The sequence below is a fragment of the Pseudopipra pipra genome, chromosome 1 (genome assembly GCF_036250125.1).
Source record: "Pseudopipra pipra isolate bDixPip1 chromosome 1, bDixPip1.hap1, whole genome shotgun sequence".
NCBI classification, from domain to species: domain Eukaryota; kingdom Metazoa; phylum Chordata; class Aves; order Passeriformes; family Pipridae; genus Pseudopipra; species Pseudopipra pipra.
In genome coordinates this window covers 33049284-33063289 of record NC_087549.1, presented here as the reverse complement: position 1 = coordinate 33063289, position 14006 = coordinate 33049284, and the positions used below count along the sequence as shown (strand labels likewise).

Here is a 14006-nt window from a genome sequence, read left to right as displayed (position 1 = left end):
CTAAAAATAGTAGCACTGCCTGTACATTGCTGAGTAAAGAGTGGAATGCAGAGATAAAGAAGGGAACTGAGTGGATTGGAAAAGTAGGTACATGAGGATGGAGTATGTTGCTCGGCTGCACTAAAAAAGGTTAATATGATAAGAAGAGAAGCTCTGCTTGGAGAATCTTTCTCTGAAGTTTTTGGATCCAGATTTGGCCTAATGAAGTGTGAGAAAGCATCTGCAGAAGGACTGGAAACTGAGCAGAGATTAGTGAGGCAATGACTGATTTTTTAGAGTTTAAGCCTAATATGCAGATTATATTCAAGGAAAAAGTAACAAAAATAATTAAAGTCATGGGAACTGGAGAGACCTCAATATGTGGAAAGATTAAATATGCTACGACTATTTTGTTTGGAAAGTAAAAGGAAGTAGGACATCAGAATTAAAAATAACAATAGTTTGAAAGCAACGTAGTCTTTCCAAAATGTAAAGAATGAAAAATAATTAAAGGGGAACAGATAAAGAATAGTGAACTTAATATGTTATTTATGCAAATAACAAAATCAATTCCCTATTTTAGAATGTTATTTTTAAAAGTTTCTTAGTAAAATCAGAAAGAAAAATAGACATATGTGAAAAATGTTTCTTGAGCCACAAGGACAAAAACAGAAAGAACAGGAAAAGACAGTCTTTTTTTCTCCTTGCTGGAAAAGTGACATTTAAAGGCAGTTTTGAGCATGAGATGATATTTTGTAAGACAACAGAGCATCAGGAGGTAAGGTCAACAATCACATAATAGCAATTAACTTTCTCATGACCTAAGAAATGCATGCTTTCATGCTATGGGTTATTCAACACAGATTAAAACTAATTTTTACTTTTATTTAGTTAGTCTAGATGCTATTTAGACAGCAAAAGCTTGCAGCCCTTGCTGAAAAAAGAGTGACAGTATGCAGGAGGAATCAAAATGCTATCTGTAAGCCCTTTACATTTTCCTGATAGCTTTCTGAAAGGAAAAAGTTCAATAATGAAAATAATTTCCAAAGACTAATGAAAAAAGACAAAATAAATTGATTTTCCATACCAGAATTGCAAATCTAAAACCTAAACTTATATTAGGTATGTTCAATATCAAATACACAAAGTGCCTCGGACCAGCTGCATGTGGTTTAAGATTGTCTGTAGGAAGTTATTTCCAGTAGCTTTAATTCATATGGGAAGGTCACCTCCTCTGGGAATTATGCTATACAGTGTTAAGCAGAAACCCTATGCGTTTCTCTGCCCACTGGTGGAAGTAAAAAATCAGCTGTCTTGATGCCATTACTAAATTATCAGTATCCCACAACTTACTGTCTGCACACTTTTGCAGTTATGGCCTTGCATGTGCCTATTTTGTGTGCCAGAGCAGCAGAAGCTCTGTCTCTTACAGATGACAGCTGGAGGACTTACTCTTGCTTTGGCTGCTAGGTGCCACACTGTGACAACCTTTTTTACAGTTCCATTTACAGAGGGAAAATTAATTTAACTAATTCATGAACTTTGCAGAAGAACCACAAACAGCAACACACCATCCACGTGTGACCAAGTGACATCAATTCTCTCACTGCTTTGTGGCTAAGACAGAAAGTAGCAGAACTTCTGCAGGGAGGGGTTTAGTTTTCAAGGTGAGGAGGGCACAGTGTCCCATAACAAGACAGTTATTATCATGTGGCAACTACTATGGGCATTGGTGCCCTGCTCATAAGAAAGTGAATAGCAAAAGTCAAAAAAGAATATGTCTCTTCTTTTTGCTTCTATGACTTTTTATGTCAGCAGCTATGTCAAATTATTGCTGGGTTTGTTTCAATCCTTCCCTCTCTAGATTTGTTTTTTAGTGCTGTAAAAGAATAATCTTGAATCATTTTAGGCTCCTTTCCCATTGGAGTCAGTCTTATGCAATCACGGTGTCTCTGTGTGAATGCGTATTTAGATCTGTATTTCTGTCTTTCTCCTTTGCAAAGTAGCTTCTGCAACAGCTGCCTGATTTCAGCCAAGCCTGGCAAATGAACAGTACTCTTTTGATAATTAAATTTCTGCAAATATCATATGCAGATAGAGGAGGAAGGCCTGATAATTCATAGCCTCCTTCAGGCATCACCTGCTCTGCAGTGGGGTCCTTCACAAGCTGGAGATGGATATCTGCTCCACCATGGACCTCTGTGGGCTGCAGGGGGACAGCTGCCTCGCCATAGTCTTCATGATGACTGCAGTGGAGTATCTCCTCTGCTGTCTGGAGCACCTCCTCCTGCTCCTTCTTTCACTTTGTTTTCTGCAGAGCTGTTTCTCTCACATATTTTTCACTCCTCCCTCCAACTGTAGCTTCTGTTGCACAGCAACTTTTCCCCCTTCTTAAATCTGTTATCCCAGAGGCACTGCCACCATTGCTGACAGGCTTGGCTTCAACCAGTAGCAGCTCTCATCTTGGAGCTGGCTGGCATTGGCTTCATCAGACACAGGAGAAGTCTATGGCAGTCTACAGCCACACCTGTAGTTCCCTCTGCTACCAAAACCTTCCCACGCAAACCCAATACAGGCTGGAAGGAGCCTCGTGGCTCATTGAAATGCACATTGAAATCTACATCCACTTAATGAGCCTCTTGGCTCATTGAAATCCACATTGAAAACCAATGAGCCTCTTGGCTCATTGAAATCCAGAGGATGGTGTCATCTTAAGGAAGGACTTTGGCTCGAAAGGTCAGTGACAGATAACTGCCAGGATACACTTGATCTGCACAGGAGCAGCAAATGAGACATTATACTGACTGCCAGTGCAGACCTGAGACCACTTGATGGTGAGACCCCCTCACTCCCACCACATCCTTGGGTATACACTGTATGTCTCCAGGGTGAGATGAATAGATAGGGCAGGGCTGGGCTGGGCTGCTGCTCTAGGCAATCATGCCATATAACAAAAAATCAGCTCCTACATATGGAGCTAAATATTTACATGGGCAAAGATTGCCCTGAGTGGCTGCACACTCTTTCTGTGATCATGGTTATTAAGACTTAACAGTAGATCTGTCTAAACTTCCTGAAATGGTAGACTGAAGAGAGAACACTTGAAGGCCTAAAATGATAGTCCCCCTTTCTAGCACATGACTGTCACTAAAACAATATTTAGGCAGCCTCAATGAGTGACCTGACATGAATCTGCACTCCAAACAAGTGCCTGGAGAGGTACCTGTCAGGTGATGGATATGTCTGCATTTCAGCCATGGAATGGGTTCACTCCTGATTGTGATAGGGATGGCCACCGGCTTCTGGGGAGAAGAATGGCAGTGAGCAGGCTATAGGACATCCTAAATATCAGCAAGTTATATCAATACATTAACACTGGGATTCCTCCTTCAGCCTTCTGCTTTGCTTATAACGGCAGGCAAAAAAAACCCCAGAAACATGCCCCATATTGCAACTCATAATACCCACTTTCATAGATGCTTTAGAGGCTTTTAACAGCTTCTTCTTCCCTATTTTAATGAGAAGAGAGAAGACCAGCCTATCTCCCCTTTTATCTTCCTCCTTGAATGCAAAACATTGTTCCTCTTCCTATCATAAAGATTAAAATATGTTGTTGTTGGCTAAGAGACTATTATTCCATAAATGACACCTTTGTTTTCCCTAGTTCTTGACATTCTGCTACCCTCAACAGAGCATTTTCGTTAAAATTAGCAAAGAAGAATAGTTATTTTTACCATCCTAAACAAATTCACCATTTCAAACATTGATAGAAATGAAGAAGACTTCTCTTTATTTTTTAACTCGGCAAATAGAAAACTGGTTCTGAAGTAGGTGAGCACATTTTACAGAACTACTCACCATAAATGGTTCACCCCACCCCCCATCCCAAGAAAAAGGTAGCCATTGATAAATAATTTTCCCATAGCTACAAAACTGATTTGTACAAGTTAAATTGTTCAAGGCTAATCAGGCTAATCTGAGGGAGAGGAAGTTTACCCTCCATTTCCCAACAGATTCTCTTTAATTTTGCAGTCACATTGACAGGTGGCCTCATCACTCAGGCATTACAGACCACCTTGAAGATATCAGCACCGTTGGCCTTTGAAGTCAGAATAATCAACAAGCCATTTGATACTCTATCAGATGAAATGGCCCTGTCAGGAAAGGCTGGCTCTCAGGTGTACTGATTGTCTATGTAGAGGAGATAACTTGATACAGTTTACTACGGTACAGATTCATAGACCTTGTGGGATGCTATAACAGATGTCTTTTTAGATGTACTTCTTCATAATGTCTCTTAAAAAATATTCCCAAGCCACTTTTAGCAGAAATTATAATACTCCAATTTCCTGTCTACAATATTCCCATAATACTGTGTAGATAGGCAAATGCATTAGCTATGGTTAGGATCGCAGATGCACAGATTCATGTGACATATCCATGTATAAATTCTGTCAAAGCCTTAATTCAAATATCGTATAGTAGGCATTATTAGGAAAGTCTCTATTGCTTTACAATACTTAACATTCTGGAAGCTTTCAAAATCTAGCGCAATATTATTTTCAGAAAAGGACAATTTTTTTTATTTTCTTTAGGACTATCCAGGATAATAGGATTTTTTCCTCGTGTTACTTTGATATGTCATTTTCTTTGATTCTAATAATAGTGTATATCTTAAACAAGATGAGTGATTTAAAAGAAACCAAATTTTAAAATAATTACCTTAAATTCCACTTTCACATGTCCATATAAATTTACTTTCTAGAATTAAATATTGGCTGCAAAGATTCAAGCGCTTTGCAAATCTGTAGGACAGTGAGATTGAAAAGTACAAAGTTTGGGATTTTTTTTTCAGTTCTAAAAAAATTTCAGCTGTTGAGGTATAACAATTAAATTCTTTCTTAATGAACTAATATTTTGCAATGGACCAAAATCGTGGGAATAGTTCTTAAAAAAGTTAAAGATCATTTGTTTGTGTTTAGGGTAAATTACAGCTGAAAGCAAGAAAAACAAAATATGCCGAAAAGCATGTTAAACCTCTTATTTTTTAACGGAGCCTTTGACTAATCCATATGATTTACTTGCGCAGAAGTGAATAAAAATATTTGTTTCAACATTAACAGTAAGTCTAGTTTATGTCAGGGGTTGAGAAAGTTATGCTATGGCTTTGTCTATTTACATGACAGGCAGGAAACTCATTTCCATGAAAGACCCTGGCTTGTTCTAGTAGTAATTATTCATCAAAAACAATCACAGAATGTTCAGTCAGTAGTAAATGGTCTATATGATATCATTAGAGCAGCCCAAGGACTTAGAGCTACCCATTTCTTAGTGTGCAGGTGTGTTAGGTCTCGCAGCCTGCACGCAGGAACACACTGCACTCCCTGGCACAGGACAGCTGCTCTGATTTATCAGACCTTTGGAAACAGTATTGCTCCTGTCGTTGACACATAATCCCTTAAACTTGCTTGACAGCTAAAGCCTGAAGCAACACCACTGGACAAATCTTTGAGTATCAACTTTGGTGCTGAGAAGGAATACAGAAAGAAAAGGAAAGGAGTAAAACTGAAAGGGGGAAAAAAGTGGACTTTAAATATAGTTCACTTTTCTCAAGGGAAGATTAATAACCATTTTCATTGAGCTGCTTTAATGATTGTTAAGCAGCTCACTTCTGTTAGTAATTATTCTTCATCATCTCATCTCTTGTAATAGCCAGCTTTATGTACAAAATGATGTATTGGAGATTTTTTGTGCAGGGTGAAAATAAATCAAGGGAACATACAGAGACAAACCTTCTGCAAAGATGGAATATCTGTAGCAACTCTACAGATTGACTGCAACAGGTTTGTCACAGAGGCCTTGAGTGACATAGTTGCTGAATGCCATGAAGATTTATCAGAGGTGAATTTGGTGCACCATGCACAATTGCAACATTTCTGACAGACAAGACACAAGCCCCTGTGCTTATGTCCTACTGTCCAAATGATGTGCATGACAGATAAATAGGAATAAAAATGAAGAATCTGTTCTGAATTTATTTTAGACAAACATTAAATGATGCTTCAAATTAAGATTTTTTTTGGTAAAAAAACAGAGAGAATGTTGCACAGAAAATATAATGAAGAATGTTGTCTTTCAGTCCTAGAGGAGTCTGGGATTCACAGACTGTGGAGGAAAGACAGGCAAAGGTGAGAAGAAGGGCCATTTTCTGTCTATACAAAAAAGTGGCTTTTGTCCTATGGTTGGGAACAGGTTGTGAAGCTGTAGGCCAGGGGCCCAGAAAAGGAGGTGATCACAGGTCCTATCTCCCAGCACCTAGAAGCAATCCGGGAGGTTTCTGGAGATGATCAGAGACAATATTTTAATACAGGTGCTGGACTAGGGAGGGTGTTTTTATGGACCTGCTACTCATGATTAAGTAGAACTAGATGGAGATGCAGCACTGACAAGGAGATGGTAGAGTTTAAGATCCAGAGAGAACTAAGCAAGCCAATCAGTTGAAAACAGCCCTGGACCTCAGAATTTGGATTGTTCAGGGAACTAGTAGGGAGATTCCTGTAGAAGACAAAGGAGTCATGGAAAGCTAGTCAGTCTTAAAGAACATCATCCTCAAAGGACAGGAATCATCCACCCAGACCTGAGTAGGCATGAATATGTGCATGCAGGCCAGGAGGAGGGTTGGCTGAGAAACCAGAGTTCAGCTGCTAAAAGGAAATGTTCAAGAGATGGAAGTAGGAAGAAGCAACTGAGGAGGCATACAGAAAGCAGAGATAGAATTAAGAAGGTATTGTCTGGGGGTAAAAGTGGTGTGAGATGTGAAGCAGGAACAAGAAGAGTTTCTACAAATATATTGGTAGTACAATCAAGATTCAAGAAAACATGACTCCACATCTTATTGAAACAGGCCGTCTTGTGCCAAAGGACATGGAAAAGGCTCAGGTACCAATACCTTCTTTCCTTTAGTCTGCATTGCTCACAAACCTTCCTGATCTCCATACATCACAGAAGAGTTTAAGGGAGGCAGATATTACCAAAAGCAGAGGAAGACAAAGTTAGGGCTACTTAAGTAAGTTGGACGTGCAAGTCCATCAAGGCACACCAGGAGGTATTCAAGAATGTCAACTGGCTTAAGTCACTGAGAGACATTTGATAAGCTTGTAGCAATTCCAGCGTGCTTCTGCTTACTGGAAAGAGCCAAATGCTCTTATTAAAAAAAAAATTGAACAGTGAGGAGGATGCTTTTCATCCTAAACTCAGCACCTGACAAAATGATAGAGTACATCCTTCTGGAAGCCATTTCTAGGTATATGAAATGCAAGATGTCTGGGAATAGCCAGCAAGGATTAACCAAAAAAATCACACCTGACCAACTAGACTATTTTCTGCTATGAAATGTCTGGCTTTGTAATGCGGAGAAAGCAGTAAATGTCACCTGGACTTCAGTAAAACCTTCAATGCTGTCTCTGACAGCAGCCTTGTAGCTGAATTGAGGAGAGATGGATTGTATAGGTTAACTATAATGTGGCTGAAAAACTGGCAAGACACTTGGGCAAAGAGAGGCATGGTCAATGCTAACAAACTCAGTTGGGGCTGGTTGTGAATGCCATGCTTCAGGGACTGATATAGCACCTTCATCTTCATATTCTGTTTATCCTCATGCTCTCTGATACCTTCATCAATGACCAGGACAGTCATGTAGGTGAACCTCAAGAAATTCAGCAACGGGAAATGCCAAATGTTGTGTCTGGCAAGGAACAACCCCATGCACCAGCACAGGCTGGGTATAACTAGATTAAAAGCAGATTTGCAGAAGCATATAGGGGATCCTGGAGGGTATTGGTTTGAACATGGGTCAGTAGTGCAATCTCAACTCTGTGGTTGCATGTCCGGGCTCACTCATGTTAGGACCCAAATTTACAACTTCCTTGCAGACATAGAAAGTGTGGCTGAGGATTTTTCAAAATTATATAGTTAATTAAACATTATATACATAAGTAACTTCTTCCATCCCAGAGGGTGAAAGTATCCCACACTACATGCAGTGCTGTTCTGGGGAGACCTCATTGTGGCCTTCCAGTACTTGAAGGGGGCTTGTAAAAAAAGAGGGAGAGAGACTTTTGACATAGAAAACAAGGGACAATGATTTTAAACTGAAAGAAGAGGGATTTAGATTACATGTTAAGATGAAATTCTTTACTCAGAGAGTAGTGAGGCACTGGAACAGGTTTCTCAGAGAGGCTGTGGATGTCCCATCCTGGAAAGTGTTCAAGGACAGATTGGATGGGGCTTGAGCAACCTAATCTAGGATGTGACATCCCTGCCCATGGAAGGAGGGTTGGAATGAGATGATCTTTAAGATCCCTTCCAACCCAAACCACTATATGATTCTATGTATTTATATTAATCCTCTCCCTGAGCTCTTTCCAAGCTGACCAGTTGCTGCAAATCTGCTTAGTCAAACCTGAAAATATGTACTCACAAATCTCACAGAAGCCACCCTCCAGTGGCATACCTGGAGCAACTGAGCGGGCAACTGAGCTGGGGTCATTCTCAAGGAAGCTGTATTCCTATTACACCTGAACTTTCTAAATACTAGCATACATGTTCATCATCATTCATTTTGACCTGTGCAAGGTGTCAGTGTACAAATTTGTAATATTACATAAAATTTCTAAATTTTATATTTTCTGGGGATTTTTTAGGCTAACTTTCAGTCTCCATCAGCACAATTCTGAATTCTGCTTGAGTTCAGAATATGTAATTGACTGTAAATTTCATTCAAATGCCAGCTGTCATCTCTAATAACTTATCAAGCATAACAAGCAAACAGAGAACTTTTAATAGCAAGCGAAACATTGTCGAACTGAATTTATTTCCAGATGTGGAGAGGGAGGTTTTCACTTCTTCCTCCAACAGGACTGGTGTTCTAATGCCTTTCAGCATGATTTTTAAGGCATTCATTTGTTATGTAACATCCATCAATTATAAAATATATTTATGAGGTCTTGCTAGCAGTCGTTAACAGCAGTACTGTGGGATCACATTTACAAGGCCTAATGAAATGGGAGAGCAAGAGTAATTGGATTGAAATTGGTAAATGAAAACTCATTCCAGGGGAAAAAAGGTGTAAAATTGATGAGGTCTGACGTGTCATCAAATAGTGAGCATTAAATTAAGATTCAGTGAAGACATATATAGTGCTTATTGTAAGTGTTTAATTGCAAGAATAACAAATGCCTCACAGAAATGCACAGTTAAGAATTAACCTTTTTCTACTGCTAAATGGAGTCATGTAGATAAATAATTTCCTATCCTCAGACTGACTGTTTGTCCCATATTTTTATGTGGTTTTTTTTTATTTGTATATAAAATAAAAAGTAAAATTATTATTATTTTAAAAAATAATTTATTTGGTGAATTTAAATCAGATGATTGGAAGTACTTTATCTGTTTTCCTGGAAAAAGAAAACCCAAATGCATTCCAGCTGATTCTCAGAGAAAAAGTTAGGCATTAGAAAAATTAGAATTCTGAAAAGTTTGAGCTTTTAAGAAAAAGCATTTGCTAGTAATTAAAAATTGCTAACCAATGAGCTGAATTCAAAGCTCCAGTTAGTGCCAGCTACCTTTGGCCAGAATGAAAAATGGTTTCAGTGTCATATATTGCACCAAAGTTTAGGGTGTCTTTGAAAGGGTCTGCATGGATTCAACAATGATTTTTTTTTTTTGAGTAATAATACAGTAGCGTCAGCAGGCTCTTTTCCTACTCTAATCTAGAAAACTCAAGAATCTATTACACTAGAAATAAAGTTCTTTAATCATTTGACTGAATGTATAAAATCAAATAACAGTAAATTGTTGAATTTTGATGAATCCATAGTGTCACACAAGGCTAAGATGCCTTGTTTTCAGGACTGCTGGGCCTATAACCTGTTTTCTTAAATGGCCACTCACCTCTCATATAGGTTGCTTATGTGAGCTCCTTGTTTGCAGTACAGATCAGTAAAAAAAAAATAACAAGAAACTACTGTTGGGTGCATGCTAAGTAAAAATGTAAGAAATAATCCATAAATGCCTGATCAGCAACCTCAGTACTTTCTCTGTCCCCAGCCCTGAAATCATTGCTATAAAACTGCGACAAAACAAAGTCCAAATAGCTGAAGTAAGAAGTTCAGTTTGCTTTATGATAGCAGCTCTGAATGATGCAGAAGACTAGTAGCTATAACTGGTGCAAACTGCTAAACTGGTGGTTTATCTAGCAAACTGAGTGTAGCATTACTCCATCTTTTCAAAGAAAAAGGCAACAGACAAAAAATTTTGCGGCTAGTATATTTCAGCTGCTGAACAGCATAATAAATAGCAGAAATAAATTAGTTTCGCTGCCTGGAAAGGGTCTTTATGAAAGATGTCTATCCTCTTAGGAGATATTACTTTAGAACAGGAAGAAACCTGTGTGATGACCACAGAATAAAATGAAGAAGATTCCTCCTACCACCTGCAATGCATTGGAGGACTGTGTCTTCTGCAGCATCTTGACAGACATCTCAGGTTTACTGCATAAGTCATCATGCAAGGTTTCCCAAAGGTGCAAAGGACTGACTCCGGACCTCCATGGACACTTATGCCTTCTAGTGCATAGTAGGTCAGCTACGCGCATTTTCCACAGAATATTATTCATAGTCCTAGAAAGGACTGCTATAATCATGTCACTCACAAGAAATTACTAGTCTGAACTGTCCAGCAAAAGTCAGAATATTTTTGCTAGTTACTTCCATGTTGAAGATAATTATTTTTCCCTACAACAGAACAGAGCTCAATAGCTTGGTGGTTGAAGTAGAGCGCTTATTTTAGAAAGACGGCCAATCTTGATTTAAAGATGCCAGGTGACAAAGTTACAGCATTCCTTGGAAATCTGTTCTGATGGTCAGTTGCTCTCATTTGAAAAGTTGTATCTTATTTCCAAATCTGTTTAAGTACAGCTTGAAGCTGATTGAGTCCTGTTGTAATTTGCCTCCTATAATGACATTTCCACAGCACAAAAATTGTTCTCCCTGTGGAGATCAAAATCCCTAGGGATTTTCACTCCTACCATGCTGATGTTACTGTGAAAGGGAGAAAAAAGAATGTAGAAAGGCAGACATTTTGAGATAGGACATATTTTCTCAATTCTGTAACACCAACTACTTTATTCCTGAAATACCAGTCTGTGTGTGTGTGCTAACAATATGACGTTTGACCACTCTGGTCATGAAAGTCAGCTCAAAACACACTCAGAAGTATGAGAGCACATTGCCAGGGATAAGAAGTCACTTACTTTGCACAGCTCAAACTCTGAAAATCTAACCCAGATACTGCTACTGCTATAACAGCAAACAGCCATGATCGTGCAGCAGCTGTTTCTAGGAGGTGGGCAGGCTTCCTCTGGTACCAGTAGTCACCAGTGCTCATCAACATCTCCAACTGCTGTAAGCAGCAAGGCTGATTTTTCACCTGATTGTCTGTCCTATCTGTACAATTTCTTTTGCCATAGGCCCTATCCTACCTATTAGGGAAAAAATCAGTTTTGTTTCTACTGCTAAGAAGGCTTAATATATGACATTTTACAATAGAAATCTAACTACCAGCACTAAAGGATGACAGAAAACAAAATTCTGTCCCTAATTTACCAGCTGATACAGTAAGTACATTAATTATATTACTACTATGTTGGAAATACTGCCAAGGTTGATTGTCCTTCTCACAAGCTTGGTAGGTGATTACATAAATACCTGAGAATATTTTACTCTGAAAAGTTCAAGCAGCCTGTTTTTTCTTAAATTGTTGTTTCACATCTAAATCTGTCAGCAAGATAGAAAAAGCACAGACAATGCCAATTTGTCTGTTTGTTTAGATCCTATTTAAGCAATTTTCCCGTGTTTATTCCTCTTCTGTTTTCAGATTAACACAGCTGTTTCACTCAGGCAAATCATTACTCACCAATCATAACAAAGAACTAGTAGTGAGGGACAAAATACCAGCAAGTTTACAAGTTGTTGAATTCCAAATTGAATGAAAGGAAGCACCTTGGGCGCTATCTCATGCTACAAGTTGACATGTCATTCTGCAGCCTCTAGCCTTACCTTTTCCTAACATCAGCTGAAAAACAAAGACACTATGCTGTTAGAGCAGCTGCTGTACCTCTAGGCAGGTAACACTATCATCTTCATGAATGATATCTATGTCACATTTGTGGCATGTCAGGAAGCCCTTAAAATCTGCAGATCAAAACAATGCAATATTTTCATACTGACCTTGAGGTGATGATCAAATATGGTGACTTGCAAACTGCAGACATGTGTAGGCCAGCCGTGCAACAATGGATCTGTCAGAAATTTTTGCTATGTCAAATATCTATTTATAGCCTAAGTAATATATTCATCCTATTTTCAACATGGAAAACAGAAAGAGTATTGCCGTCTTTGAGAGTGAGTCTGTTTCTATAAATGTACTCATTTGTATTATTTTAACATGATTGCTTCTTCATGGAGCTTCTCACAGCTCCCTCCAATTTAACACAAAATGGTAAATACTTCTACCTCATTTTTTTGAAATAACAGTCAGCAGATAGCTATGTTCTGTACTGCTAAAACATTCTATTGCTATCTTCAAGCAGCACTGGAGATTGACCATTTAATAACTTTTGTTGTTTTATATATTTTTTTCAGTTCTTAAGCTGAGGTAATTCTTTACTTTTCTTGATATATTTTATTGATTGTTAGATATATTTTATAGAAATGGAAACCAAAAACGTGGCAATGAATAGGTCAGCACTAGCATTTGTGCAATATGTGCATTTCTGGAAAACAAGTATAACATGCCCAAGTTAAAAAATGCTGGAAGGATTAGCATTTGTATGATTTAACAGCCTTTAACAGGCTAAACCACTCCCTCATCTGGAGCAGCAATGTAACCAAACAGAAGGGTTAGTGATGTACAGCTGTTTCACCACCTAATGAAACATGTAACTAAGCAGTCTAAACTGGGCTTGGCAGATTGGTCTTTTAGGAATGAGAACCACAAACCCCAATACTCAGAACAGTAAGCTCCTTAAGCAGATAATACTAAGGAAGAAAGATTGCATTGTAAATGTGTTGCTTTCTTGAAGACATAGACTTTTTTTGGTTATAGGAAAGGTTGGGTTTTATAATCCTTAGTCTTCTTCTGGAGCTGGAGCCCTGAAGAGTCACTGAATCAGACAGTATTTCACATTGGAAGGGAACTCAGGAGGTCACTTACTCTAACCTGCTGTTCATGATAAAGTTGGTGCTTGAGGCAACCTGCCTAAAATCTTTGCATCTTCACCTCCCATCACCTGGGTTAAATTTCATAAATTGGGGAATTCTTTCAGTCCTTTGTGTATCCCAGTGCAAGTCTGTATTTAACTGTTTTTCCATTCACTAAGCAATTTGTGGAGGCTTAAGACTTCTCATTAGTGAAGGGGAAAATTCAGATCTGTTCCAGCATGGTCTAGGATGGCAAAGAGGAAGAGTTCATAGTAGTTGTTTGAGGGGCTTTAGAGAGGAATGGAAGATGAACTGTGACTCTTAGGTGTTGTTAACAATATAGGAATACAGAAGATTTAAACTAATTTTCAGGAGGACTTAGTGTATCTCTCAAACTTTTCCTAGTCCGTGTGGTCGTGATTTACATTTTTTTCTCTTCTTATGTTCATATTCAATCTGTGCCACTGAAATAGTCTTCAGATCTTGTCCATGGATAGGCAGCCAACTAATTAGTGTGTAGAGAGAACCTTAATGGAAATCTAGTCAATTAACATGGTCAAAGGTGCGACAGCCTAAGCATATCCTGATTATTCAAGCAGTTATGGAAATTTACTGCTGAAGATATAGACATGTATCATCTGGCTCCAGAATTACTTAAGGGTTGGATGACTATTCCTGGTGTTACAAATCTAGGCACAGAACCAAGTCCTGCCAACCAGTTATCATAACTGATCTGATTTTTAGCAAGTGAGCAGGGCTTGTTGTTAC

The 14006-nt window shown here is 38.6% G+C and overlaps 1 long non-coding RNA gene across 2 annotated transcripts in view; it reads right to left on the bottom strand.

The window, feature by feature from the left end:
• The window catches only part of LOC135416953 (uncharacterized), an 82121-nt gene that overhangs the window by 41770 nt on the left and 26345 nt on the right, over positions 1-14006 (bottom strand). Inside the window, exon 3 of one of the 2 annotated variants that reach the window (XR_010431842.1) lies at positions 12266-12337. The exons of the other annotated variant lie outside the window; for it this stretch is intronic. This is a non-coding gene — a long non-coding RNA (uncharacterized LOC135416953). Of the gene's footprint in view, positions 1-12265; positions 12338-14006 lie in introns of those variants that run through there. 2 annotated transcript variants of the gene reach the window in all.